Source organism: Heterodontus francisci, chromosome 15 (assembly GCF_036365525.1).
Source record: "Heterodontus francisci isolate sHetFra1 chromosome 15, sHetFra1.hap1, whole genome shotgun sequence".
Lineage (NCBI taxonomy): Eukaryota > Metazoa > Chordata > Chondrichthyes > Heterodontiformes > Heterodontidae > Heterodontus > Heterodontus francisci.
This window is the reverse complement of record NC_090385.1, coordinates 78,583,604-78,607,395: the sequence shown is the minus strand read 5'-3', so window position 1 is coordinate 78,607,395 and position 23,792 is coordinate 78,583,604. Positions and strand designations below refer to the sequence as shown.

General features: G+C 45.5%; 1 protein-coding gene across 9 annotated transcripts in view; it reads left to right on the top strand.

The window, feature by feature from the left end:
• elf1 (E74-like ETS transcription factor 1) overlaps nt 1-23,792 on the top strand; it is a 280,446-nt gene that overhangs the window by 93,238 nt on the left and 163,416 nt on the right. For 4 of the 9 annotated variants that reach the window (XM_068047708.1, XM_068047703.1, XM_068047715.1 and 1 more), the window contains exon 1: nt 12,325-12,627. The exons of 2 other annotated variants lie outside the window; for them this stretch is intronic. The gene's annotated coding sequence lies outside the window, so the exon portion shown is untranslated. Of the gene's footprint in view, nt 1-12,043; nt 12,059-12,324; nt 12,628-23,792 lie in introns of those variants that run through there. 3 more of the 9 variants (XM_068047706.1, XM_068047705.1, XM_068047704.1) reach the window with 3 other exon arrangements.

The following is a 23,792-nucleotide window of genomic DNA, read 5'->3' as shown; positions in this document are numbered from 1 at the left end:
CAGCGCGGACTTGGTGAGCTGCAGGTCCTGTTTCGGTGCTGTATCTCTCTATGACTCTATGAAAGCTGACAGGAAAATAGTTTGACTGTAAGATACCTCCCTTGTCCACTTCAATTTTGAGTGATTAAATATCAGCGTGTATGCAGTACATGCTTTTAAGGACCTGCTTTGCTATTGGTAATCCATTGATTCCACGGGCTGGTTTTTATGGTGGGGGGACCTGTCCACTGGCAGAAAAGTCAGTGGCGATCCCGCCTCCGCCAGGCCTGGGGATCCAGACCAGATCACAGTCCCTGAATTAGTCTTGAGCGGGGCTTCCACCTCATTGAGGCAGGAAGCTCCGTCTAATCGAGCTGCCAGCCAGCGGGCCGACAGCTCTTGTACCAGGAGTGGTGACCACTGCTGGGACTACACAGCTGCAGAATGAAGATGAAGAACAGCCCTGGAAAAGAGGTAAGTTTTTGCCCCCAGCGAGGCCCTAATCGGTCAGGCCCCGGTGAGACAAGGGGGGTCGGTTTGGGGAGCAGTGGGAGTGTTGGGCATTGGGGACAGACGGGGCTGTGGGAGTGATCCTCCGTGGGGCACAGGGTGCTTGATCAGGAAGACCCCCCAGCCCACCAGAAAGCCGCCTAGTTTTACCAGGCAGCTTTCCTGAGGCCTCAGCCACCCGCCTGTCAAAAGTAAAATCCCCGTGGCGGTGGGCGGAGGCCATTAAGTGGCTGTTAATTGGTCACTTAAGGGCTTTGGCCTGGGGCGGGCAGGCCATTTCCCACCACTGCCCCGTGTAAATTGGCAGTGGAGGCAGGAGCGGGTTGGGAAGGGCCCCCCGACTTCCCACTCCATTTTACAGCTCCCACCCCTCCCCCACCACTAGCCTGCTCTTTTGGGAGGTGTAAAATTCCAGCCATTTCTTTGTTTCTTTGATAGAGGCATGTTCTGCTGTTCAACCTCTGCCTCACCTGTTAGGTTCAGTCTAATCTGTCAGGAATGTAAAACCATCTGTGAACTGAGTGTCTTTTGCTTTTGCGAAAACAGAATCTACACTGGTACAGAGTGAGGGCCTGTGGATCCAGAGTGCATGCACTCAGCACTGCCAAAACATTCATATTGTGCATTAGATGAAAGCTAATTAGCATTGAAGACTAAGGATCCTGGATTTACTTTTTATGATTCATAGACAAAATTCAACTAATTCTAGATTATTATTATTACGCTATTCTATCCTCTCATTTGTCTCATCAAACAGAGTAGCTATAGCTTTACACAAATCTTAGTATGAACATGGTCTCCCTTAATTAAGTGGAGAAATGGAACCGGCCAATCTCTAGGACAGTTTTAAAAAAAAATAAAAATTGTGGAATAATTTTACCTAACCTGCCCAGCAGAAACTAACTGGACAAAGTTGGCCAATCAAGTGGAGAGTAAATGGGGCTGGGTGTAAACTGGGTGGCTGATCCATTCCCATCAGCTTCCTGCTGGACAGGTTAGTTTAAAATGATCCCTTTACATTTATATGGTGTTGATCAGGACTTTGGGATGCCTTCACAGCTAATAAAGTACTTTCAAAGTGTAGTTGCTGTTTAACTCCTACCGTAACCATCTCCTTATTCTCTGTGGCCCTTGGCAACCTCATTTTTCCAGGTATCTAAACCTTTATTCACTCCTGGCTTGGGATGTTCATCAAACAGGGATTCACTGCCCTTCTTGCTCTCCAGCAAAAGAAAGTGATTAGGAGATTGAATTACCTGCATTTCCTAACAGCAAATGATCATGTCCCAGTAGAATAGAACCATTTAGTAGATGTGTAGCTTCTACATGGGTCTTTTTCTCTTCCTGTGGGATGGTGCCAGCCTTCACTTGTAACTGCTCATAATAGGGAGACTATAAAGTCAGGAGTCATTGTGTGGGGGGGGACTGAGCACAAGGATCCGTGTCCTGCAGTTGTGCAGAGTATTACAGCATGCTTGAGCAAGTCATCTGGTTAGGATTGGCATCAGTATTGGCCTAACAAACTTGATTGAATTTTTCGAGGAGGTAACTAGATGTGTAAATGAGAGTAAAGCAGTTGATGTAGTCTACATGGATTTCAGTAAGGCTTTTGATAAGGTTGCGTATGGGAGATTGGTAAAGAAGGTAAGAGCCCATAGATCAAGGGCAAACTGGATCCAAAATTGGCTTAGTTGCAAGAGGCGGAGGGTGATGGTCGAGGGTTGTTTTTGCGAGTGGAAGCCTGTATGAAGTGGTGTACCGCAGGGATCGGTGCTGAGACCCTTGCTGTTTGTAGTGTACATCAATGATTTAGACATGAATAAAGGAGGTATGATCAGTAAGTTCGCAGATGACACGAAAATTGGTGGTGTCCTAAATAGTGAGGAGGAAAGCCTTAGATTACAGAATGATATAGATGGGCTAGTAAGATGGACGGAGCTGTGGCAAATGGAATTTAATCCTGAGCAGTGTGGGGTGATGCATTTTGGGAGGACTAACAAGGCAAGGGAATATACAATGGATGGTAGGACCCTAGGAAGTACAGAGGGTCAAAGGGACCTTGGTGTACTTGTCCATAGATCACTGAAGGCAGCAGCACAGGTAGATAAGGTGGTTAGGAAGGCATATGGGATACTTGCCTTTATTAGCTGAGGCATAGAATATAAGAGCAGGGATGTTTTGATGGAGCTGTATAAAACGCTAGTTAGGCCACAGCTGGAGTACTGTGTACAGTTCTGGGCACCACACTACAGGAAGGATGTGATTGCATTGGAGAGGGAGCAGAGGAGATTCACCAGGATGTTGCCTGGGCTGGAGCATTTCAGCTACGAAGAGAGACTGGATAGGCTAGGGTTGTTTTCCTTGGAGCAGAGAAAGCTGAGGGGGGAACCTGATCAAGGTATACAAAATTATGAGGGGCATTGATAGGATAGATAGGAAGAAACCTTTTCCCTTAGTGGAGGAGTCAATAACCAGGGGGCATAGATTTAAGGTAAGGGGCAGGAGGTTTAGAGGAGATTTGAGGAAAAAAATTTTCACCCGGAGGGTGGTTGGAATATGGAACACACTGCCTGAAGGGGTGGTAGAGGCAGGAACCTTCACAACATTGAAGAAGTATTTAGATGAGCACTTGAAATGCCATAGCATACAAGGTTACAGGCCAAGTGCTGGAAAATGGGATTAGAATTGATCGGTGTTTGATGACCGGCACAGACACGATGGGCCAAAGGGCCTGTTTCTGTGCTGTATGACTCTATGGCACACCATAAGTAGCCAAGATTTCCTGAGTTGAGTCTGAGACCCTTTCTAAGTTGATTTTTTTTTCTATTCATGTGACTAACCATGAAATAATGAATGTGTTTAGAGAAGAATATTTTTACTCTGTAAATGAGAGTGGATATGGCTCTGAACCACAGATTTTTTTCTTTCTGGTGCCAATTACAACTCAGACAACTCCACATAATACCATCACTATGTTGGCATAATCTTGTCTATTTGAGGGATTGGATGACTCTTTGAGTTTAAAAAAAACTGTCCTTTTTTTAATCTGTGGGACTTGTGTGCAAATCCAGCTAAGACATCTCTCTGTGACATGGGTAGGATGCTGATGTAGAATGAGTTTGCGCAATCTCAAACTGGTTCCTTGTGTGTGGAAACATAAAGCCCAAAGCTGGCCGCAGTGCGGCACTAAATTAGCAAACTCATTCTGAGAGGCCAAGTGTGGTTGGTGTGGAAAATGGAAAATTCTTGTTGGTCCAGTAAGGGTGATATTTTGAGGTTGGGACCAAGGTGTGTTGAGCAGAACAGAGAGCTTTCTCTGTTCCCAATTCTTCCTGCACCAAGCACCATCCACAGCTGTGGCTGACCAGTCTGGCCTCCACTAATAGTGCTGTGAAATTCTGTGTGCAAGCTGTTTGTGTGTAAGTGCCTGTTCACTGCATTGTGTCTTCCTACAGGGTTGTGACCTAGGAACAGAGTGTCATGCTAGGCCCCCACCTGCCAAGAATGAGGCACATTAATTTTGTCATGAACATTCATTTTAAACTGTCACTGGAATGAAGAAAGAACTTGTTAAACAGATCAGCCGTAGCTGGAAAAGTCATGTGCATTTTAACAGACAATGTTTGGAAGAACAAAGCAACCATTCCTTGACACTTTCAACCCACAATGGACTTTTGATCACTAGACATTGAAGCTGGGGGAGCTCGCATTCCAGGTTGACTGCTAAGATGGCCGAATACGCAAATGGACATGGTCAAACCAGCTAGTCACATGACTAACCTGGGCAACCTGAGTTTTTTGAATTTGTACAAACAGTTTGGGCAGAAAGTCTGTTTGCTCCTGGACTGAGAAGATCTCTCTCCTGTCTGCTCGCGTCTCTTTCTCACAAGCCTCTAAATCCACTGAAGACACATGAACCCCAAGAGAGAAAAGTCTCCTACAGTGAACAAGGTTTAAGAAGAATACTGGGCTTCAACGAAAAGCAAGGTCTACCTACAATCAAGGACTCTACAGTGAGTTCGAAGAACCGTAACAACAACTCTTCAGATATTGCCTCAAACTTTTCCACGTTATTTTTCTTCTGCTCTTTTCTGTCTCTATTTTCATGTGCGTATCGTGTATGCATGCTAGCGTGGGCGCGTGGTATATCCATAAGCATTAACCGAATTAGAGTTTAAGTTCAAGTTTAATAAATTTCAACTTTTCTTCTTTAAACCTAAGAAAGCCTGTTTGTGCTGGTTTCTTCGCCTGATAATTGGAAAGTGGTGAACAAGGATTCACCAAGAGGGAGCTCAAAACAGTGTGTTTAAAATTAAACCCTGTTACGGTAAGACCAGGTGAAGGGTGAGAGGGACCCCTAGACACCTTTCTGACCTGGTCGTAACAAGAGGAAGGAACAAAGGAACAGGAGTAAGCCATTCAGCCGCTCAGGCTTGTTCTGCCATTCAATTAGATCATGGCTGATCTGTAATGCAATTCCATCTGCCCACTTTGGCCCCATATTCCTTAATACAGTTGCCAACAAAATCTCACTCTCGCTCAATTTTCAATTGACCTAACTTCAACAGCTTTTTGGGAAGGGGTTCTAGATTTCCACTACCCTTTGTGTGAAGAAGTGCTTCCTGACATCATCCTGAATGACGTGGCTCTAAGATTATGTCCCCTTGTTCCTGACTCACCCACGAGAAGAAGCAGTTTCTTTCTCTCTATGCTATCAAATCCTTTAATCATCTTAAACACCTCAATTAGATGACACTTTAATCTTCTGTACTGAAATGGATACAAGCAACCTCTCAATTTAACCCTTTTAGCCCTGGTATTGTTCTGATGAATCTGCATTGCACCCCTTCCAAGGCCAATATATTCTTTCTGAGATGTGATGCCCAAAACTGAACATGGCACTCCAGATGTACCTGTGTTGTACCACCTCTTTCCACCTCCGTAACATTACTCGACTTTGCCCTTGGCTCAGCTAATCTGCTGGAACCCTTATTCATACCTTTGTTACCTCTAGACTTGTGTATTCCAATGCACTGCTGGCTGATCTTCCACATTGTACTCTCTGTAAACTGAGGTCATTCAAAACTCTGCTGCCTGTTTCACCAAGTCACCTTCCACTATCACTCCTGTGTTTGCTGACATACATTGGCTCCCGGTCAAGCAACGTCTTGATTTTAAAATTCTCATCCTTGTTTTCAAATCCCTCCAGGTCCTCACTCCTCCCTATATCTGTTAATTCCTCTGCCCCACAACCCTCATATTATCTGCACTCCTCTAATTCTGACCTCTTGTGCTTCCCTGATTTTAATCACTCCACCATGCCTTCAGTTGCCTTGGCCCCAAGCTCTGGAATACCCTCCCTAAGCCTCACTACCTCACTCTCCTCCCTTAGGTCACTCCTTAAAACCTACCTATTTGACCGGCTTTTGGTCATCTGACCAAATGGGGGAGGAATTTTATGGAGGTGACTGGGCTCTCGGCTGCCAGCTGGAGAGTTGATGAAAGACTCGTGTTGCCTGCTTTTGGAGAAGGACTACCGTATCATGAGCCAATCAGGCACTTGAGAGGCCAGCAGTGGGCCTTTTCAGAGATCTGGACCCTGGGGGTGGGAAGTCCCGCCTGCTGAAAGCTGCCAGCCAATCAGAAGCCAGCAGCTCTTGCTCAGCAGCGTCACTGGGGAAGTGATGGCTGCTGCTGGAATGACATCCACCGGAGGCCCAAGATTATGGAGCATCCCCGGCCAGATATAAGTGATGGCAGGAGGGGTGTCGCGGGGAGGGGGTTGTGGGGGTGGCAGCAAAGGCAGGGTGGTGGTTCTCAGCGGGCCCTCACCCACCCCCGGAGACCTTAAGCAACACTGCACGGGTTTGCATGTTGTGCTCCATATGGCAACAGGCCCGCTTGTCACTGGGTCAATACCAGTGGCAGTGGGAAGAGGCCCTTAATTGGGAATTAGTTGCACCTTAAGTGCCTCAATTGGCGGTGGGACAGGATGGCCATCCACGGGCCTTGCTGCCACAGACTTAATCGGGGTGTAGGCGGGAAGGTGGTGGGCCACTATCCCGCTCTATTAAATGCCCTCCCCGCCTCCCAACATGGGAACATGAGAAATAGGATTAGGAGTAGGCCATTTGGCCCCTCGAGTCTGCTTTGCCATTCAACTCGATCATGGCTGATCTATCTCAGTGCCATTTTCCCACATTATCCCCATATCCCTTGATCTCTTTCATATCTAGAAATCTATTGATCTCTGTCTTGAATATATTCAATGACTGAGCCTCCACAGCCCTCTGGGATAGAGAATTCCAAAGATTCACCACCCTCTGAGTGAAGAAATTCCTCCTCATCTCAGTCCTAAATGGCCTACCTCTTATTCTGAGACTCTGTCCCCTGGTTCTAGATTCCCCAGCCAGGCATCTACCCTGTCGAGCCTTGTAAGAATTTTATAGGCTTCAATGAGATCATCTCTCATTCTTCTAAACTCTAGAGAATATAGGCCTAGTCTCCTCAATCTCTCCTTATAGGACAATCCCACCATCCCAGGGATCAGTCTGGTGGATCTTCATTGCACTCCTTCTATGGCAAGTATATACCTTACTCCTGTTCTCAAATCCTCTTTCAATAAACGTCAACGTACCATTTGCTTGCTGCACATGCATGTTAGCTTTCAGTAGCTCATGAACAAGGACACCCAGGACCCTTTGGACACCAACACTTCCCAATCTCTCACCATTTAAGAAATACTCAGCATTTCTCCTTTTTCTACCAAAGTGGATAACCGCATATTTTTCCACATTATATTCCATCTGCCACGTTCTTTCCCACTCACTTAGCCTGTATAAATCCCCTTGAAGCCTCTTTGCATCCTCCTCACAATTCACATTCCCACCCAGTTTAGTGTCATCAGCAAACTTGCAAACATTGCATTTGGTCCCCACATCCAAATCATTGATATAGATTGTGAATAGCTGGGACCCAAGCACTGATCCTTGTGGTAGCCCCCCAGTCACAGCCTGCCAACCTGAGAATGAGCCATTTATTCCTTCTCTCTGCTTTCTTCCAATGACTGGTTCTCAATCCATGCTAGTATATTACCGTCAATCCCATGTGCTCTAATTTTGCTTCCTAACCTCCTGTGTGGGAATTATCAAAAGCCTTCGGAAAATCCAAATACACCACATCCACCGGTTTCCCCATTATCTATTCTACTAGTTATATCTTCAAAAAACTTGAACAGGTTTGTCAAACATGATTTCCCTTTCATAAATCCATGTTGTTTCTCCCCAATCCCACCATTGTTTAAGTGCTCAGATATCACATCTATTATAATAGATTGTAGCATTTTCCCGACTGCTGATGTCAGGCTAACCGGTCTGTAAGTTCTCCATTTTCTGTCTTCCTCCTTTCTTAAATAGTTACATTAGTTACCTTCCAATCTGCAGGACCATTCCAGAATCTGTAGAAGTTTGGAAGATGATCACCAACGCATCCACTATCTCTACAGTCACCTTTTAACACTCTGGGATGTGGATTATCAGGTCCAGGGGGTTTATCAACTTTCAGTCCCACTAATTTCTGCAGAACTACTTTTTTACTAATACTAATTTCTTTCAGTTCCTCATTTTTGCTATTCCCTTGGTTCTCTAGTATTCCTTTGGACATTTTTAGTATCTTCCTCCGTGAAGACAGACACAAAAGGGGGGGAATGTTATGCTCTTCCCTATGGGGTGGGATGGTGGGGGGGTCTTCCCCACCTTCCTACCTCTGCCAAAATTGAGGCCCTTAATTGGGCATTCAATCCCCAGTTAAGGGCTTCATGCCACTGCTGCAATCATCCTGTGCAGCAGGCAATCCTGTCACCGCACTGGAAACACGGCATGAAAAACTGTGTGGGCTGCTTACTGACTCGGAGTGGGGGAGCGGGGTGTGTCCCTCATTAAAAGACACTTAGTGCCTGAACGAGGGACCCGGCATCGGGAAGAGGGGGGGCACCGATGAAAGCCTCCCCTCCTCTGCGACCCCCACCCCGCAATAGCCCTCCCACCCTGACCTACCTGTAGTCTGGGTCCAGCGCCACTCCTGGACTGTAGTTGCTCCACAGGCAGCAGCCATCATCTCTGCAGTGGCGCTGTTCAGCTGAAGAGCTGCCAGCCTCCAATTGGCCAGCAGCTCTCTAAGGGCGGGACTTCCAGTTCCAGGGCCCTTGATCCCATGGAAGGACTGCTGCTGTCCACTTAAGTGCTGATTGGCACTAGATTTGGCAGGTTTTCCGGAGAAGAGGCAATGTGGGGTTCTCGGCGTCACTTTATCCACACGTCGTGACCCCTGCCACCAACATAAAATCCTGGCCCAAGTATTTGTTTAGTTTCTCTGCCATTTCATTATTCCCCATTATAAATTCTCATGTCTTTACCTGTAGTGAGCTCACATTTGCTAATATTTTCCTTCTTACATACCTATAGAAGCTTTTACAGTCTGTTTTTGTTTCTCGCTAGTTTACTTTCATATTCTATTTTCCCTTTCTTTAGTTTCGGATTGAACTACACCACTTTCAAACTTAATGTAAAATTCTACCATATTATGGTCACTCTTCCCTAGATGCTCCTTTTACAACAAGATTATTAATTGGCCCTTTCTCATTGCACAGTACTAGATTTGAAATAACCTGTTCTCTAGTTGGTTCCTCAACATACTATTCTAGAAAACCATCTCTTATACATTCCAGCAATTCATCCTCCACAGCATTAGTGCTAATTAGGTTTTCCCAGTCTATATGTAGATTGAAGTCCTCCATGATTACTGTATTACCCTTGTTACATGCACCTCTAATTTCCTGATTTATACTGTGCCCTACATTACCACTACTGTTTGGTGGCCTATAAACAACTCCTACCAATGTTTGCTTGCTGCCCCTTGCTGTTTCTTAGCTCCACCCAAACTGATTCTACATCTTGATCTTTCGATCTAAGATCCTCTCTCACTAATGTACTGATCTTATCCTTTATTAACGGAGAGCATAAACACTCCCACCAGTATCTCCTTTATGGTTTGGTGTCATACTTTGTTTTATAATGCTCCTGTAAAGTGCCTTGGGTCACTTTATTACATTAAAGGCACCATATAAATATTAAGTTGTTCTTGTTTTCATAGGAACTTGGCAGTGGGGAGTTAACGGATCGAAAGACATGACTCACTGTTCTGTGACATTATGCAATCCCAATGTTTAATGAAGACCTTGTAATTTTTAAGGAGGGTCTTATTGACTAGTCTTGATATCAAGGAACGTTGCAATCTTTTCTAAGGCCTATTTATTGCATGTGGGGGTTGTTCAGAGAGCTTGAATTTGCCATTATTAGTTGTGCAATTATGAAAAGGCTGACCCAAACTAATACCACCACCTTTTATTGGCAGGTTTACAAATGTTCACCATTTCCATCCATTTAAGTGGTTAGCAATGTAATGTTGAGCATGTCTGCCCCCTCCTCTTTGCACTGCAGCTGAAATAATTTAGGAGTAGGTACTGGTGCCTTGGCTGGATACCTAACTCTTTAAAACTGGCGAATGGAAATGTTTTCAGAAATGTTCGTCAGAGTTTCATGTGCCTGTAAAGCAACTGGACACTTACCCAGCTCTTACATTTATTTTATTTCATCCTGTTTTCAGTGTTGCATGATGAAACCATGAGTGCTGCTGTAAAACTTCAAGGGTGTACAGGAGATGAAGTAAGGTATGTGAGAGGCGCAAGGGGGCCAAATAAACATACCTTTGCCTCTCGAGCTTGTAACAATGTTCTGTACTACAAACGGGAGATTTGCCTGTGCAGCAAAGCATCAAAGGTGTGAGTTACCGCAGAACGTTTTTTGGTCTTTTTACTTGGTATCAGCTTTACGAACAAACCGGGGGATAAATTTATGGAGACCCCATTCCTGGTGCAGAGTCTTTCTGAATGGGAGAACGGAGTAGAGAACATAGGAACAGGAATAGCCTATTCAGCCCTTAAAACCTGTTCCTGACTTTCATTCAGATCATGGCTGGTCTGTACTGCAACTCTACCCACTTTTGCACCACATCCTTTGCTTCTCTTCCATCATGGAGGTGAGTGTGCCTATTCACAGCATTACCAATCTCCTGTTCATTTTACTCCAGTTTTCTGTGCCAATTTGGCAACTTCCTCTGTAGTTCTCACTCTCTCCAGAAGTATTGACTTCTTCCTGGGGGTTAGTTCCATGAGCACCTTCTAGAGCCTCACCTGTGTGGTCACCAATCACATGAGAGTCTTGACTGGGGGAAGGGAGGGTAGGTTAATAAGTAATTTGACTGGAAGTGCCAAAAACCACCAAATGAGGGTTATCTCCCTGGCAACAGCAAAGGGAGAGGTTGCTAGCTCATCTGTCCAGGTGTGGGCTGAGTGCTCTTTCCCCATCTGTAGCCTGGTGATATGACTTTCCTGCTATTGGCCTGCACGCACGTTCCTCATTCATCAGTGAATCACTGCTAGCCAGGAACAGTTGCAAACCATAGTTTTCATGCAGCTATATGTGCAGAATCCTGTGGGTGGTCACTTGTTACTTCAGTACTGTGAAATTTGCAAAGCGATGCATTCCGGTAGAGTTTAGGGTATTACAGGACTACTGCTTCATGTGGTCCTGAAATACAAAATGGTTATAATACTAAAAAAATTCTTTGGCACAGAATATCGTCCATGTTGTGACACATCTGTAACAAGCAGAGGGCATTAAGTGTGGCAGCCACCTGCAAATTGTGCCATTGTTTGGTAAGAGATTGTTCTTCTCACATGTTGCAGGTCATCTCTCTCTCCGTTGTTCTTCAAGTGTTTGTTTTTCAGCAGCTGTTTTTAAATGGAATATAATATAATGGAAGGGAAGTTCCATTAGAAATTCCCCTAATCCCGAATTACTTTCTGCTGAGGTTTGGCTGCGTTGAATTTTGACAAGTTTGGGTGTATGTGGAAACTGAATTGGCAACTGAGTGACTCAAATAGGCTGGATGGTTCATGTCACACTAGAAGCAAGAAACTTCATGTGCAAGCGGGTTAAAAGCGATAGTGACACTGCAGCAGAGGGAGGTTAACTGAATAACGTCAGCAAACAAAGGGACAGTGACACCACATCAGAACGGGGGTGGTTTAAAGGTGCAGCAATGCTACAAAGTATTTAAGTAATCCCTAAAACTCCACCGCTGCACACTAGTTGGCATATCTGATGTATTATAAACTTTCATTGTGCTTTCTGTGCCCTCTTAGGATTATTTTTTAATTTACAAAATTTCTGGTGGTAGGTGTGAATTTGTGGTAATGTCTTCACTAAAACTGCAGCTGCGCAGCCTCTGAATTACACATCCGGCAAAGTATCCGTCAGAATACACTGCCCCTTTAAGAGGTTTTGTCCTATGTCGTATTTTAAAGTCTGCTGACTGGAGCCACACCTTTTAAATGTGTTTTGTTTAAATAATGCCTTCAACCTTGTCTGAATGTTGGGGGAGGAGGAGGTGGAGTGTTGAGCAAACTTTTCTTTTACTGCATGTAATCCGGTTTAAGCCGGCTAATTTGGTGAGAGAGAGATGAGTTCACTGAGCAGTTTCCAGTATCACTTTCCTACATTGTCGTCTGCCCCTGTTGGGTCTGAAATTCAGGTGTGCTTCGGCACTTTTTGTTTTTAAACTTGGTCCCAGTTGCTGTGTGCCAGACAGGAAGATTGTCCTCCTCACCTGCAGGAATTTGCATAGGAAGCCGAGGGTAGCCATTGGGTGCTTGCAATGTGTAGGCGTGCCTCACCCAGAACTGGCTGCCTTGTATGTACGTGTGTGTGTGTGTGAGTCATAGTGAAACACTAGGCAGCGGCAGTTGGAGTTGTAGTTCTCCTTTTTGCCTTCAGCCATTTCTATCGGGGGCTAACAAACCAAAAAGAAACTTTGGGGCGAAAAGAAAAAAAGGTCTTGCAAGGAGGAACTGCTTGACTTCCCAGTTCCGTGTTGAGAGTCAGTTTGGAGTAGGGTTTCACATCTCGTTGTTCTGCTGTTTCACAGGTGCAGGTTCTTTACATACAACTGGAGTTTTACTGGCCAGCATAAACAGCTACATGGATACAAACAGCGGCATGGAACACTTTGTTTCTTAAGGTAACTGATCACTTGGTGAGCTTGTGCTACACGTTTCTTCTTGACACTCCACGCGAAGAGAGGTTGCACACAAAATCTAGTTTGGCGCTCACTGTCATGATTTGTTGGTAGAAACTTTGGTTGTTGTGTAGTTGCACTTTCCTATGCTGAGAGCAGCCCATGTTCCAGTCATCTGTCTTGTTAACGATTAAACGATTATACTGCTGTCTGTTGTGCTCGGGGAAGCCAGAGACAGGTGGCTGTGTTTAGTGTGATCGAATGAAGTCTGCCTGGAGCCCAGTGCCTTATCGAGTCCAATCCTCCCACTGCTTTTGAAACAGAGAGGGTGTGTTGGATGTGCTGCTTTGTTTGGTATTGACTTAAAGTTCTCAATTGTTTGACCTTTTTTAATTGCCTCACCCTCCCCTCTCTAAATGGCTGTCCTATTGTTCACTGTATTTCAGCTGAAGCGCTGTCAGTCATACCAGGTGGTCAAATGTCAAACCTGTTTTCAAAGGCAGAACAACGGGTGTGTTCTTACCTGCTCCCATAACCCTAACCTTTCTTCACCTGCACCACCCCCCCCCCACAACTCCTTCCCTCCCCCTTACCGTTTAGGATTAATGTCAGGTGCTTGGTTCACCCAGCACATCCTCAGGCTCTGGGAGGCACCATTTTAACTCAGTATTTGTACTTAGCTTGTTAATAGATAATGTAATACAGGGTGTTGGAAATTCTACCCTGGAAGATATTTGCAGGAGATGTACAGAGAAGACATCATAGAAGGAGCACAATGGAAAAAGGCTGTGTTTTTATAATTTGTCATCTATATAGTTCTTTTAGAGAAGTCATAAGCAGTGAGTGGATTCAGGCTGCCTATCTGTGAATGAAAGTGTTGTCTGCCCATTGCTTACTGGAAGAAAAAACTTGTTGAATATGACTGTATGAATGGTGCTTGCTGCTGTTAGAACTCAATCAACGGCTGGAAGGATCCAAATCTGGCTGGGTGACAGCAGTGTGTTGATTTTGATTTTTTTTTACAACAAATCACTTGGTAGTGGAGTTCTATTTAAGTACATTGTAGGTTCCCAGTTTAATTGAAGCTGTTTTAAATATATATACTGCTCCTGAGCAACAAGGACTTCATTTGCTTTCAGTACCTACTGTTCTGCCTGACTTGCAAATACAGAAATAGATTTCATGGAGTTTTTATCTTCTCCCTATCCTCATTTGTGGGTGTGGTTCTACAGGTGCTAATTGCCTTCTGATATCTCACAAAGGTGGGCATAGCTAACCTGTGAACCTTCGCAATATGAGTTGGCAAGCTAATAAATGCTAGAGGATGTCAGAATCGAGTATGATCCTGTCTCCACCTCTTATCCTTTTCTCCCTACCCTTCTTCACCTCCCAGAGTAACATGCATGAGACTCCTCAGATACTGAAGCAGTCAGTGTGGAAATGCAGCAAGACTTGGACAGTATCCAGGCTTGAGCTGATAAGTGGCAAGTAACATTTGCGCCACACAAGTGCCAGGCAATGAATATCTCAAACAAGAGAGAATCTAACCATCTCCCCTTGACATTCAATGGCATTACCATTGCTGAATCCACCACCATCAACATCCTGAGATTTACCATTGACCAGAAACTTAACTGGAGTAGCCATATAAATACCGTGGCTACAAGAGCCGGTCAGAGGCTAGGAGTCCTGTGGCGAGTAACTCACCTCCTGACTCCCAAAGCCTGTCCACCATCTACAAGGCACAAGTCAGGAGTGTGATGGAATATTCTCCACTTGCCTGGATGGGTGCAGCTCCAACAACACTCAAGAAGCTTGATTGGCACCCCATTCACAAACATTCAGACCCTCCACCACTGACGCACAGTGGCAGCAGCGTGTACCATCTACAAGAAGCACTGCAGCAATGCACCAAGGCTCCTTAGACAGCTCCTTCCAAACCTGTGACCTCTACCAGCTGGAAGGACAAGGGCAGCAGATGCATGGGAACACCACCATCTGCAAGTTCCCCTCCAAGTCCCACACGATCCTGATTTGGAACTATATCGCCATTCCTTCACTGTCGCTGAGTCAAAATCCTGGAACTCCCTTCCTAACAGCAGTGTAGTGTACCTACCCTGCATGGACTGCAGCGGTTCAAGAAGGCAGCTCACCACCACCTTCTCAAGGGCATTTAGGGTTGGGCAATAAATGCTGGCCTGGCCAGCTACGCCCACATCCCATGAATGAATTTTAAAAAACTTATCTCCTGCTTCCTTGACCCCATTCCCACTAAACCGCTGACCACATGAATTCCTTTCCTGGCTTATTCAAGCTTGACATTGCAAATATTGCCCTCTCCTCAGGTACTGTCGCTTCCCTTTCAAAAACACAGTCATTAGCCCCTTTTCAAAATAGCCCTCCTCAACCCCTCTGTCCTTGCAAACTGCTGCCCTATTGCCAATCTCCCTGTCTGCTAAAGTGCTTGATTGTGTTGTACCTCCCGGATCCAGGCTCATCTTTCCTGCAACTCTCTGAATTTCTCCCAGCAATGGTTTCTCTTCCCACCCTTGTACTGTTACATCTGAAGCCCTATAAGAATCCATCCTTTGCCCCCATTCTCTTCCTCATCTACATGTTGCCAGCCATTATCGTATTGAATGACGGAGCAGGCTCGATGGGCCATATGGTCTACTCCTGCTCCTAGTTCATGTGTTCTTGTTCTTATGAGATTGTAACTCATTCAAAACCCATCCATTTGCAGAGTTAAAATCGGGCTCATGGGATCAACAACAATCAGCTCTATGTCATCTCTCAATCCCAACACTGCAACTGTGTTGCCAAACTGCTTGTCCGACAGCCAGTCTTGTTTTAAGCATGATTTACTCCAGTTAAATTTTGGAAAGACCAAAACTCTTATCGTTGGCTCTTGCCACCAATTCCATTCCTATCCGACCACTGCGGGGGGTTGGGGGGAGGGTATAAAATTGAATGGGAGGCGGGGGGGCCATTCCCAATCCTCTCCTGCACCCGCTGCGATTTTACGCGGAGCGGTGATGGCGAGAAATGGCCTGCCCGCCCCAGGCCATTAAGGCCCTTCAGTAGCCAATTAACCGCCACTTAAGGACCTCCTCCAGCCACTGCGGGTATTTGACCCTCATCAGCCAGATGGCAAAAGTCTCAAGAACCTGCTGGTAAAACCAGGCGGCCTTCTTGCAGGCCTGGGGTGGGGGGGGAGGGAACCCTCCTGATTGGGCACCCTGTGGCTCACGGAGGGCTGCCTCAGATGCCCCAACTGCCCCCAACGCACAAAACACCCCCGGCCCCCTAACCGACCCCCCCCCCCCCCAACCCCCTTGCCTCGCTGGGGCCCAGACGATTGTCCCCGGCGAGGCCCTAAAATCTTACCTGTCTTCTGGGGCCGTCCTTCACCTTGGTTGCGATGGCCTGCTGATTGGCTGACAGCTGCATTAGGCGGGACTTCCTGCCTCAAAGAGCTGGAAGTTCTCCCCCCCCCACTCCCCTCACCAAAGACCAATTAAGGGCCAATGGAGCGAAAAATTCCAGCCTGCCTTTCTGACTGGTTTCTTGTTCATTCCCTCTGTCCCTTTCTTCGCCCTTCATTGGCAGCCCCACTCTCCGAGATCCCCTCTCTAAACTCCTCAACCTTTCACCTCCCTCTCCTCCTTTTTAATATTTTCTTTCAAACCTCTTTGACAAAGCTTTCAGTCACCCCTCCTCATGCCTCATTATTGGCTTTCTGCCCATTATTATGATTACGCCTTTCTGAGGAGCCTTGGGGCATTTTCCTATGTTTTTCTACATAAATTGAAGTTGCTGTTATTGTCGGGACTTTTTCAGTTGGATAGTTTCTCTGCTGTCAAGAAACTGATTTCCAACAGCCCCCTGCCCCCCCGCCCTCTGCTGAGCTGACCACAACCCCCACCAAAGAAATTCAGGACTACTTTTCTCCATGCCTAACCTAATGAGAACCCTTTAGAGCTACCACACCCAGATGGAGCAATTTCCCCTCCACTTCTAAGCAGAAGGAAGGAACAGTGAATTGTCGTCTTTACCCAGTGAGCTAAAAACTATTCTCTGCAAAACTCCCTGTTACAGGAAACATTGCAGCCAATTTCTGCACAGTAATCTCCCAAAAACATCAGTCTAATAATGACCAGATAATCCTATTTTTATGATGCTGATTAAGGGATAAATATTGGCCAGGACATCAAGGTTAACTCCCCTGCTCTGCTTTGAAATAGTGCCATGGGGCTTTTACATCCACCTGAGAGGGTAGACGGGACCTCAATTTACCTTTTCATCCAGAAAATGGCAGCTCCAAGACTGCAGCAGTTTCTCAGTATGACATTAGAGTGTCAACGAGATTTTTGTGTTCAAGTCTCTGTGGGTGAGACTTGAAGCCCTAACCTCCTGACTGAGAGGAGAGTGCTATGAACTGAGCCGCGGTTAACACTGCTTGCACCCCCACTCCCGCCAGAAGGAATAGACAATGAGAGTCTTTGCTCCTCAAAAATCCCCCTTTCCCCCCCCCCCCCCAACCTCTCAGCAGAGAAAAAACCTGGACTCCACCATCCCCCACCCCCCATGCAACATATGCCCTTTCACCACCTCTCTCCTCACCGTTCAAGGTCCCAAACACTCCTTCCAGATGAAACAGTGATTTACCTGTACTTCTTTCAATTTCGTAAACTGCAATCACTGCTCACAATGCGGTCTGCTCTACATTGGAAAGACCAAATGCAGATTGGGTGATCGCTTTGCGGGAACACCTCCATTTGATCCACAAACATAACGCCGAGCTTCCGGTGGCCTGCCATTTTAATTCTCCACTTTGATCTCTGACTGACCTCTCTGTCCTCAGCCGACTGCAGTGTTCCAATGAAGCTTAATGCAAGCTCAAGGAACAACATCTCATCTTTCGATTAGGCACTTTACAGCCTTTTGGACTCAACATCGAGTTCAACAATTTCAGACAGTAATCTGAAATGTTGCAATCTGAATTTTGTTTCCTTTTCTTTGCATGTTTCTGTTTTGTTTTTTATTTTGCTTTCAGACAGCAACTGTTCATTATTCTGCCATTCACACCTCCTCTGGACACATCTTTTGTTTCTCTACGTGTCCTATTATCACTCCCTTTGGCTCTACCCCACCAATTCTTTAATCATTTAATGTCTCCCCTCTTCCACCCTATCACAGACCTTCCCTTTTGTTCTTTTTCCATCCACCCCCATTTGACATACTTAAAACCTAATTACGGAAGAGTTTTATGCTGTCAGCTGCAGTGGGTTTGGAGGCGGGGAGAACATGGTGGTGGTGGTGGCTGAGTACCTGCCACTATCCTACCTCTGTCAAAATTTAGTCCAGGGTGGGAAGGCCTGTGAACGGCGCTTAACTGGGCAATTCATTCCCAATTAAGGGCCTCTTCCTGCCGCAGCTGCAATTAGCCATGCAGCGGGCATTCCTGTTGCCACCGGGGAAGCACGACATGAAAAACTGTGCAAGGTGCTTCCTGGCTCCAGGGGATCAGAGAGGCGGGGTTTGTCCCTCGTTAAAAGGAACATAGTGCCTGAACAAGGGACCCAGCATCGGGGAGGGGGGCAGCTGAGTGCCACCTCCCTGCCCTTGCTGCCCGTGCCCCACCGCGAGAGCCCTCCTGCCCGGAACTACCTAAGGCTTGGTCTCAGTGACACTCCTCGGCCTCCGGTAGGTGCACCTGCGGCAACAGCCACCACCTCCGTGGTGGAACTGCAGCTGCCGGCCTCAAATTGGCCGGCAGCTCTGCAAGGGTGGGACTTCCAGTGATGGGGTCCTTAATCCTGTGGAAGGCCCACCACTGTCCTCTTAAATGCCTGATTGGCACTAAATTTGACTGACCTTCTGGAGAAGAGGTGACGCGGGGATCTCGGCACCGGTTTCTCCAGACATTGAGACCCCCATTGCCAAGTTAAAATTCCCCTCTACATTTCTAACTTTTCCCAATTCTGATGAACTGTCATTGACCTGAAATGTTAACTCTGTTTCTCACTCCACAGATACTGCCTGACCTGTTGAGTATTTCCAATATTTTCTGTTTTTATTTCAAATTTCCAGCATCTGCAGTATTTTGCTTTTGTATATTTGATTTTCAGTTTTTGACCATAGCTAGGTTGTGATCCCTCAGCATGTCTGTGGTATCTAGAACATCTCCTTTAGCACAGCTTAGAAGGTATCTGCGGTAATGACATTTGGGAGACTGTGGGATATAATTTCTGATTGTTTCTGGTATGAACCTTTTTAATGTGCTAGTACAACATTACTCCTTTTTTAAACTGTCATTAACCAAATAAATAGGTTGATGGCTACCTAAAAAAATTAAAGCATAAATAATGTATAAGTACATTAAATGTTTGTAGCTAAAAATTTCACAGATTAGAAAATATTGTCGCCTTTGTAAAATAGATTTTCTGAATCTAAAGATTCATCAAATGTCTGTCTGATGGGTGGGAGGTTATACTTTCGTCTGTGACCACATACTAAATACATACGTTTGCATTTTGCTAAGCGTTTTCTTGTTGAAGCCTGTTAGAATCTTAAGCAAAAACTGTTCGTACAGTCCTAATTGAATGCCCAGTTCATTGAAGTAAAATTATCCTTGTGACTGCTGTGAGAGTTCAGTGAGTAAGTGCACCACTTGGTAAGGCACCAAGCTGTACACACCAGGAACATCCAAGCTTTCAACCCTGATTTGTGCAAAGTTAGCTGATCTTGGCCTAGGTAACAGTAAGGGGACCACAATTGGCCTCTATCCCTAGGTTAGAAAGGGGGAAAAAGTTAAATCAGGTTTCCATGTTATCCACTAATCCTTGCTGTGAAGTGAGGCAAGTACTTGGCTGTGATACGCTTAGCAATTGATTGGCCTGCCCAGGCTCGCAACTCAATGCTGCCAGGTTTAGTGTATCGGAAAGCTTGGCAGCCTTTATTGAGCTGTAATCAACAATGAGTTTTGCCTTCAGGAGCTAAGGGAAGAAAACGGAGAGATGGGGGAGGACAAATGACTCTTATAGCAGGGATGGAGATGTGAAATATTGAAAGTCATATTACTGCAGAAAGTGTTCTTGGGGTTTTGCAGGAGGTGAATGCTTGTTGTGTTTCTTAGTTGTTTAGTCAGTGGTTACAGGGGAAACAAAATGTTCCATTCCTTGGTGTGATTGTCCCTAGCCTCGATGAGATCACAAGCACCATTGAGAATGATGTGAGAATCTGACCCAGATGCTCCATTTTACCAGCAGAGTGCAGGGTGTTCAGGCTGAAATTATCAAGTGATGACTGGAATTTCTTGTAAAAGCACTAGTGTATTAATTTGATACAACTTTAAAAAAAAACTGACTTGTAATTATAACTTCCAGAGGATTTGGCCTAAACCAGACATGAGATCTATGCTGGTAATTACATTTGTGAACAATAAGCTTCACTAGTAACTGACTGACAGTTTGATTCATAGCTTCATGAAAACAAATTTACAACCAGGGTTTTTGCATTTTGCAAGAAATGAATGTGACTTTCTTAAAACAAAAATAGAATATCCAACTGATGGATAAATTTCTTCTTTTGGGCCTCCTTATCTCGAGAGACAATGGATACGCGCCTGGAGGTGGTCAGTGGTTTGTGAAGCAGCGCCTGGAGTGGCTATAAAGGCCAATTCTGGAGTGACAGGCTCTTCCACAGGTGCTGCAGAGAAATTTGTTTGTTGGGGCTGTTGCACAGTTGGCTCTCCCCTTGCGCCTCTGTCTTTTTTCCTGCCAACTACTAAGTCTCTTCGACTCGCCACAATTTAGCCCTGTCTTTATGGCTGCCCGCCAGCTCTGGCGAATGCTGGCAACTGACTCCCACGACTTGTGATCAATGTCACACGATTTCATGTCGCGTTTGCAGACGTCTTTATAACGGAGACATGGACGGCCGGTGGGTCTGATACCAGTGGCGAGCTCGCTGTACAATGTGTCTTTGGGGATCCTGCCATCTTCCATGCGGCTCACATGGCCAAGCCATCTCAAGCGCCGCTGACTCAGTAGTGTGTATAAGCTGGGGGTGTTGGCCGCTTCAAGGACTTCTGTGTTGGAGATATAGTCCTGCCACCTGATGCCAAGTATTCTCCGAAGGCAGCGAAGATGGAATGAATTGAGACGTCGTTCTTGGCTGGCATACGTTGTCCAGGCCATTGGATAAATATAGCATCCCATTAAAGCTGAATCTGCTGTTGCTACAACTAGCTTGATGTGAAATCTTATGCTGGCTCCAAATATTCATTTTTTGCAATTGCTTTGTTAATTCCGTCCTAAACCTCTCTCTAGCTGGCATTTTACACCCCCCATAGGAGCGGGTTGGGGGCGTAAAATTGAGTGGGAGGCAGGAGTGCCAGTCCCGTCGCCTTCACACACCACTGCAATTTTACAAGTGGCGGCAGTGAGAAATGGCCCACCCCAGACCAATAAAGGCCCTTAAGTGGACAATTAACTGCCACAAGGGCCTCCTCCTGCCGCCACTGGTATATTACCAGCGGTGGGCAGGTGGCTCAGGACCCCCAGGAAACCACAAAATCTTGGTGGTTTTGTTGGGTGGGGGGGGGGGGGGTGGGCCTCCTTGATTGGGCACTGGGTGGGCCCCAAAATGGCACAAGCCACACCCACTGTACTACATTTTCCCCCCACCTTGCCTCGCAGGGGCCCGGCTGTTTGTCCCTGGTGAGGCCCCACACACTTACCTTCATTCTCTCTTGCTCTTCTGTCTGGCTGCAGTTCCAGCAGTGGCCACTGCTGTCAGTGGCGCTGCTGGGACTGAGAGCTGCTGGCCCGCTGATTGGCTGGCTGCTCTTGGAAGTAGGATTTCCGACCTCAGAGGAGCGGAAGTCCCGCACGAGGCCGATTAACAGCCTGGGCCACGTAAAATCATAGCATGGCTTCTAGGCCGAGCGGAGGCAGGCTCACCCCGACTTGTTGATCAGTGGGCGGGGCCTCCATGCAAATGTAAAATTCAGGCCTCTCTTCTCTCAACTTGTCCGGTTCAGATGAGCTTAGAATGGCATTCAACCTGAATGTGGCTTTTCTTTGTTTCTTTTTTAAACAAAAGAAAATTATCTCTGTCCCCTCTCTCCACACTTCCCACTCAACTCCCTCATGTACCATTCCTCAGATAAGGTAGCAGGCCAATGATCTGCTTCCAGTACTGCGCTTTCTTCACTGAGGTTATTGGAGGGTTGTTGGCTTCTGTGAAGCTCATGGGTAGGATCAAAGGGACAAGGGAAGGAAATTGGGGGAATGGCACCTCTACATTGTCAAAGTCTCTCAAACTGTGTGTAGTGCAGGTTAGAGGCTGTTCACAACAACAACTACGTCTCAAGTGATTCTACAGCTTTTGCCTGCAGTATCCTATCCAGAGACCATTTAAGAACTTGAGCGTTTTTTGAAGTGGTTCAGCTTAATTGACCTAGTTTGATAGTGGAGAGGAGCATCTGAAGAAATGAAGATGCCTAAAATGCCAGGGTGTGGTAAAGCACACTGCGTCATTGTTAAAATGTTACCCGATAGCAGTAAGCTTTACTTAAAAATTTGTTCAAGGTAACAATTTGCCTGCATGAAAATTTTTTAGGCCTGCTTTTAAATCTGATCCGGCAGGAAAGAGATTTTGACGGATGGTTAAAATGGTGGGCGACTGCTTCCTTCTGTGTTCGCGATGCGCTCGAGCCCGCCATTATTTTAACCTCATCGATTTCCAGTAGCTGGTGGGTGGAGGACTCATCGGTATTTAAATGTCGTGATCTGATGATGCCATTTGTGCCCTGGCGTGATTTTAAATGCTAATTGCAGCAGTGGTGCCCAGTACTGGAGCTGCCAGTGAAATCTTGGATCCTGATGACATCCTCCCGCAACCCACTGGCCAGTCACGATTCCCGCAAGGTTCGGGTGAGAGTCCAACCCTGCAAAAATGAAAATGAGGCTAGGAGTTAAAACTGGGCCACAATCCAGTGGGTTTCGCCTCTTGCCCTTGCCTCTGCCTGTCACACTCCCAGCCTTAGTACAAACTGTGGGTTACAATTTCCTTCCTGTTCTCTGATAATTCTATCCGACTCAACAGATGTATGCTTTGTGAATGCATTGCAGTTTGAGCTGCCTCTATCCAGTACTTGATCACAAATTTGCCATTTTTTAAGTAGTTCAGAAATTTCAAGGGCAATTGAATTTGTGAGTCTTTGTAAGAAGGAAAATGGAACCAGGCCTCTGCTCTGTAACCACCCATTCAGTTTAAAATCAGATAGTCTAGTTCCACAGCTGCCATCTGGCAGTTTTGAACATTGAAAAATTGGATAAAGATTTGCACTGATGCAAATGGGCTTTTCATACATTTGGCCCCTGTTTTGTATGTGTGATCAGACCATCTCTTGCATATCTGCACGTGCATTTTTTTTTTACATCCTCTTCCTTATTTAGGATAGCCCAAAAGATGTCCCCCATGTCCCCTACTTTTTAAATACATAAATAGGGTCAAAGCTTTATAGAGGCCTAAAAGTTTATTAATCTATCAAATGTGTTACTCCCATCAAAAATAGTTATTTTATCTAGGTTTCTCTAGCAGAAGTTTCAAATCTTACCTGTGTATCTCTGTTAATCAACCAATGAGATGAACTTTTTTGAGACAAATAGTTTCTCTGTTCTCCAGAGTCCATAACATATCTCTTGCTGCAGACTTAGCCTTCAACTAATGTAGGGAATAAGGAAAATAGTTTTCCCCTAGTTACCTCATCAGAATACCTCCTAATTTTTAACATCTTTATAAAATCTCATCTTAACTTGTTTTTCCCTAAAATGTACAGAGAGCAGTTTTATATAAAATTAGTGAATGAATGTAGGGAAATAAACAAAAAGAGAAAAAGGCAGACTTTAATATACTTTTCATATCTACACTTTTTTTTATAGATATTTGTGATGTCACTAGTTTTCTTCAATGTATTCATACCATTGGAAAGATTCCCTTTGTGCTTTTGTGTGATGTGCTTATTTTATGTCAAATTGCTCAAAAATCTATCACAGCCAGTAACAGAACTGTAAGTGTCAGTAGTTACATGTCAGATGGTGCTCAGTTTTAGCAGTCTTGCCTTTGATTCTGAACATTATGGGTTCAAACTGTATGCT